This window comes from Schistocerca americana, unplaced genomic scaffold (assembly GCF_021461395.2).
Source record: "Schistocerca americana isolate TAMUIC-IGC-003095 unplaced genomic scaffold, iqSchAmer2.1 HiC_scaffold_236, whole genome shotgun sequence".
In the NCBI taxonomy this organism is placed as follows: Eukaryota; Metazoa; Arthropoda; class Insecta; order Orthoptera; family Acrididae; genus Schistocerca; species Schistocerca americana.
Genome location: NW_025725946.1, coordinates 152,501 through 158,439, shown reverse-complemented (window position 1 = coordinate 158,439; position 5,939 = coordinate 152,501). Strand labels below are relative to the sequence as shown.

Below are 5,939 nucleotides of genomic sequence, written 5' to 3'. Positions count from 1 at the left end.
GCCAAACTCCGGGCGATTGCGCCTCTCTCGAACCCGACCAAGTACTTAGGACGGCGCTGCGCGCCGCCGGGACCTGAGAGGGTTTCGAGGTGTATCGTGCAGGGGAGCTCAGCCTCCTCCTGTTTGCAGAATAATTGAGCGGACGCTTGCGTGTTCGCGCGGGCCCCCGGGACACACTCCCGGGCGGCCGGCTGCTCAGCTCTAGTTGACGCAGCTCCCTGGTTGATCCTGCCAGTAGTCATATGCTTGTCTCAAAGATTAAGCCATGCATGTCTCAGTACAAGCCGCATTAAGGTGAAACCGCGAATGGCTCATTAAATCAGTTATGGTTCCTTAGATCGTACCCACGTTACTTGGATAACTGTGGTAATTCTAGAGCTAATACATGCAAACAGAGTCCCGACCAGAGATGGAAGGGACGCTTTTATTAGATCAAAACCAATCGGTCGGCTCGTCCGGTCCGTTTGCCTTGGTGACTCTGAATAACTTTGGGCTGATCGCACGGTCCTCGTACCGGCGACGCATCTTTCAAATGTCTGCCTTATCAACTGTCGATGGTAGGTTCTGCGCCTACCATGGTTGTAACGGGTAACGGGGAGTCAGGGTTCGATTCCGGAGAGGGAGCCTGAGAAACGGCTACCACATCCAAGGAAGGCAGCAGGCGCGCAAATTACCCACTCCCGGCACGGGGAGGTAGTGACGAAAAATAACGATACGGGACTCATCCGAGGCCCCGTAATCGGAATGAGTACACTTTAAATCCTTTAACGAGTATCTATTGGAGGGCAAGTCTGGTGCCAGCAGCCGCGGTAATTCCAGCTCCAATAGCGTATATTAAAGTTGTTGCGGTTAAAAAGCTCGTAGTTGGATTTGTGTCCCACGCTGTTGGTTCACCGCCCGTCGGTGTTTAACTGGCATGTATCGTGGGACGTCCTGCCGGTGGGGCGAGCTGAAGGCGTGCGACGCGCCTCGTGCGTGCTCGTGCGTCCCGAGGCGGACCCCGTTGCAATCCTACCAGGGTGCTCTTGAGTGAGTGTCTCGGTGGGCCGGCACGTTTACTTTGAACAAATTAGAGTGCTTAAAGCAGGCAAGCCCGCCTGAATACTGTGTGCATGGAATAATGGAATAGGACCTCGGTTCTATTTTGTTGGTTTTCGGAACCCGAGGTAATGATTAATAGGGACAGGCGGGGGCATTCGTATTGCGACGTTAGAGGTGAAATTCTTGGATCGTCGCAAGACGAACAGAAGCGAAAGCATTTGCCAAGTATGTTTTCATTAATCAAGAACGAAAGTTAGAGGTTCGAAGGCGATCAGATACCGCCCTAGTTCTAACCATAAACGATGCCAGCCAGCGATCCGCCGCAGTTCCTCCGATGACTCGGCGGGCAGCCTCCGGGAAACCAAAGCTTTTGGGTTCCGGGGGAAGTATGGTTGCAAAGCTGAAACTTAAAGGAATTGACGGAAGGGCACCACCAGGAGTGGAGCCTGCGGCTTAATTTGACTCAACACGGGAAACCTCACCAGGCCCGGACACCGGAAGGATTGACAGATTGATAGCTCTTTCTTGATTCGGTGGGTGGTGGTGCATGGCCGTTCTTAGTTGGTGGAGCGATTTGTCTGGTTAATTCCGATAACGAACGAGACTCTAGCCTGCTAACTAGTCGCGTGACATCCTTCGTGCTGTCAGCGATTACTTTTCTTCTTAGAGGGACAGGCGGCTTCTAGCCGCACGAGATTGAGCAATAACAGGTCTGTGATGCCCTTAGATGTTCTGGGCCGCACGCGCGCTACACTGAAGGAATCAGCGTGTCTTCCTAGGCCGAAAGGTCGGGGTAACCCGCTGAACCTCCTTCGTGCTAGGGATTGGGGCTTGCAATTGTTCCCCATGAACGAGGAATTCCCAGTAAGCGCGAGTCATAAGCTCGCGTTGATTACGTCCCTGCCCTTTGTACACACCGCCCGTCGCTACTACCGATTGAATGATTTAGTGAGGTCTTCGGACTGGTACGCGGCATTGACTCTGTCGTTGCCGATGCTACCGGAAAGATGACCAAACTTGATCATTTAGAGGAAGTAAAAGTTGTAACAAGGTTTCCGTAGGTGAACCTGCGGAAGGATCATTACCGACTAGACTGCATGTCTTTCGATGTGCGTGTCGTGTCGCGCAACACGCTACCTGTACGGCTCGCAGTAGCCGTGCGCCGCGTGCGGAACCACGCGTGCTTCTCAAAACTAACGCCAATGTTGTGTGGTACGAGCGCTGAAGCGCTGGAGCGGCTGGCCTGCGGCACCTGGCGCCTGGCGCCGGTTTTGAATGACTTTCGCCCGACTGCCTGTCCGCTCCGGTGTGGAGCCGTACGACGCCCATCGGCCGTGAGGCCGTTGGACACAGAACGCTTGAACAGGGGCCGCCACACGCCTACGTCCCGCCTATGCAACTGTCTTGAAAGAGACAGTGGAAACTAAGAAAAGATCACCCAGGACGGTGGATCACTCGGCTCGTGGGTCGATGAAGAACGCAGCAAATTGCGCGTCGACATGTGAACTGCAGGACACATGAACATCGACGTTTCGAACGCACATTGCGGTCCATGGATTCCGTTCCCGGGCCACGTCTGGCTGAGGGTCGGCTACGTATACTGAAGCGCGCGGCGTTTGCCCTGCTTCGCAGACCTGGGAGCGTCGCGGCCGCCTGTGGGGCCGGCCGCGCCTCCTTAAACGTGCGATGCGCGCCCGTCGCCTGGCGGTTCGCATACCGGTACTTACTCGGTAGCGTGCACAGCCGGCTGGCGGTGTGGCGTGCGACACCTCGTACAACGACCTCAGAGCAGGCGAGACTACCCGCTGAATTTAAGCATATTACTAAGCGGAGGAAAAGAAACTAACAAGGATTCCCCCAGTAGCGGCGAGCGAACAGGGAAGAGTCCAGCACCGAACCCCGCAGGCTGCCGCCTGTCGTGGCATGTGGTGTTTGGGAGGGTCCACTACCCCGACGCCTCGCGCCGAGCCCAAGTCCAACTTGAATGAGGCCACGGCCCGTAGAGGGTGCCAGGCCCGTAGCGGCCGGTGCGAGCGTCGGCGGGACCTCTCCTTCGAGTCGGGTTGCTTGAGAGTGCAGCTCCAAGTGGGTGGTAAACTCCATCTGAGACTAAATATGACCACGAGACCGATAGCGAACAAGTACCGTGAGGGAAAGTTGAAAAGAACTTTGAAGAGAGAGTTCAAAAGTACGTGAAACCGTTCTGGGGTAAACGTGAGAAGTCCGAAAGGTCGAACGGGTGAGATTCACGCCCATCCGGCCACTGGCCTCCGCCCTCGGCAGATGGGGCCGGCCGCCCGCGCGGAGCAATCCGCGGCGGGGTCGTGTCCGGTTGCCTTTCCACTCGCCGCGGGGTGGGGCCGTTCCGGTGTGCGGTGGGCCGCACTTCTCCCCTAGTAGGACGTCGCGACCCGCTGGGTGCCGGCCTACGGCCCGGGTGCGCAGCCTGTCCTTCCGCGGGCCTCGGTTCGCGTCTGTTGGGCAGAGCCCCGGTGTCCTGGCTGGCTGCCCGGCGGTATATCTGGAGGAGTCGATTCGCCCCTTTGGGCGCTCGGGCTCCCGGCAAGCGCGCGCGGTTCTTCCCGGATGACGGACCTACCTGGCCCGGCCCCGGACCCGCGCCGCTGTTGGCTCGGGATGCTCTCGGGCGGAATAATCGCTCCCGTCAGCGGCGCTTCAGCTTTGGACAATTTCACGACCCGTCTTGAAACACGGACCAAGGAGTCTAACATGTGCGCGAGTCATTGGGCTGTACGAAACCTAAAGGCGTAATGAAAGTGAAGGTCTCGCCTTGCGCGGGCCGAGGGAGGATGGGGCTTCCCCGCCCTTCACGGGGCGGCGGCCTCCGCACTCCCGGGGCGTCTCGTCCTCATTGCGAGGTGAGGCGCACCTAGAGCGTACACGTTGGGACCCGAAAGATGGTGAACTATGCCTGGCCAGGACGAAGTCAGGGGAAACCCTGATGGAGGTCCGTAGCGATTCTGACGTGCAAATCGATCGTCGGAGCTGGGTATAGGGGCGAAAGACTAATCGAACCATCTAGTAGCTGGTTCCCTCCGAAGTTTCCCTCAGGATAGCTGGTGCTCGTACGAGTCTCATCCGGTAAAGCGAATGATTAGAGGCCTTGGGGCCGAAACGACCTCAACCTATTCTCAAACTTTAAATGGGTGAGATCTCCGGCTTGCTTGATATGCTGAAGCCGCGAGCAAACGACTCGGATCGGAGTGCCAAGTGGGCCACTTTTGGTAAGCAGAACTGGCGCTGTGGGATGAACCAAACGCCGAGTTAAGGCGCCCGAATCGACGCTCATGGGAAACCATGAAAGGCGTTGGTTGCTTAAGACAGCAGGACGGTGGCCATGGAAGTCGGAATCCGCTAAGGAGTGTGTAACAACTCACCTGCCGAAGCAACTAGCCCTGAAAATGGATGGCGCTGAAGCGTCGTGCCTATACTCGGCCGTCAGTCTGGCAGTCATGGCCGGTCCTTGCGGCCGGCCGCGAAGCCCTGACGAGTAGGAGGGTCGCGGCGGTGGGCGCAGAAGGGTCTGGGCGTGAGCCTGCCTGGAGCCGCCGTCGGTGCAGATCTTGGTGGTAGTAGCAAATACTCCAGCGAGGCCCTGGAGGGCTGACGCGGAGAAGGGTTTCGTGTGAACAGCCGTTGCACACGAGTCAGTCGATCCTAAGCCCTAGGAGAAATCCGATGTTGATGGGGGCCGTCATAGCATGATGCACTTTGTGCTGGCCCCCGTTGGGCGAAAGGGAATCCGGTTCCTATTCCGGAACCCGGCAGCGGAACCGATACAAGTCGGGCCCCTCTTTTAGAGATGCTCGTCGGGGTAACCCAAAAGGACCCGGAGACGCCGTCGGGAGATCGGGGAAGAGTTTTCTTTTCTGCATGAGCGTTCGAGTTCCCTGGAATCCTCTAGCAGGGAGATAGGGTTTGGAACGCGAAGAGCACCGCAGTTGCGGCGGTGTCCCGATCTTCCCCTCGGACCTTGAAAATCCGGGAGAGGGCCACGTGGAGGTGTCGCGCCGGTTCGTACCCATATCCGCAGCAGGTCTCCAAGGTGAAGAGCCTCTAGTCGATAGAATAATGTAGGTAAGGGAAGTCGGCAAATTGGATCCGTAACTTCGGGATAAGGATTGGCTCTGAGGATCGGGGCGTGTCGGGCTTGGTCGGGAAGTGGGTCAGCGCTAACGTGCCGGGCCTGGGCGAGGTGAGTGCCGTAGGGGTGCCGGTAAGTGCGGGCGTTTAGCGCGGGCGTGGTCTGCTCTCGCCGTTGGTTGGCCTCGTGCTGGCCGGCGGTGCAGGATGCGCGCGCCTGCGCGGCGTTCGCGCCCCGGTGCTTCAACCTGCGTGCAGGATCCGAGCTCGGTCCCGTGCCTTGGCCTCCCACGGATCTTCCTTGCTGCGAGGCCGCGTCCGCCTTAGCGTGCTCCTCCGGGGGCGCGCGGGTGCGCGGATTCTCTTCGGCCGCCATTCAACGATCAACTCAGAACTGGCACGGACTGGGGGAATCCGACTGTCTAATTAAAACAAAGCATTGCGATGGCCCTAGCGGGTGTTGACGCAATGTGATTTCTGCCCAGTGCTCTGAATGTCAACGTGAAGAAATTCAAGCAAGCGCGGGTAAACGGCGGGAGTAACTATGACTCTCTTGCCGACGGCGGCAAGCTGCCCACAAGCAGCTTGTCCGCCAATTCATGGAGGCACTTGAGATCGGTCGGGGTGAAGAGCCGGCGTCCCGCCGTGGAGCAGCGAGCTCGCTGCCTGACGCGGGCGAGGCCGCTGCGCCGCCCGTCGACGCAGCCGAGGACTTCGCGGCCGACACCACCGGGCCGCCGCCGGAGGGGCCGACTGACGCCGCCATCTGGGAGCATCTGGCGGGGCTACCTGCT

At 58.6% G+C, this 5,939-nt stretch overlaps 2 non-coding genes and 1 pseudogene across 2 annotated transcripts; all 3 read left to right on the top strand.

The window, feature by feature from the left end:
• The first annotated feature begins 215 nt into the window (after nt 1-215).
• On the top strand, nt 216-2,125 carry LOC124575337. Its single transcript, XR_006972428.1, has one exon. It is a non-coding gene; the product is annotated as a small subunit ribosomal RNA (ribosomal RNA).
• A 351-nt stretch (nt 2,126-2,476) lies between these two features.
• Nucleotides 2,477-2,631, top strand: LOC124575313. Its single transcript, XR_006972406.1, has one exon. It is a non-coding gene; the product is annotated as a 5.8S ribosomal RNA (ribosomal RNA).
• A 188-nt stretch (nt 2,632-2,819) lies between these two features.
• Nucleotides 2,820-5,939, top strand: part of LOC124575357 — a 7,317-nt pseudogene continuing 4,197 nt past the window's right edge.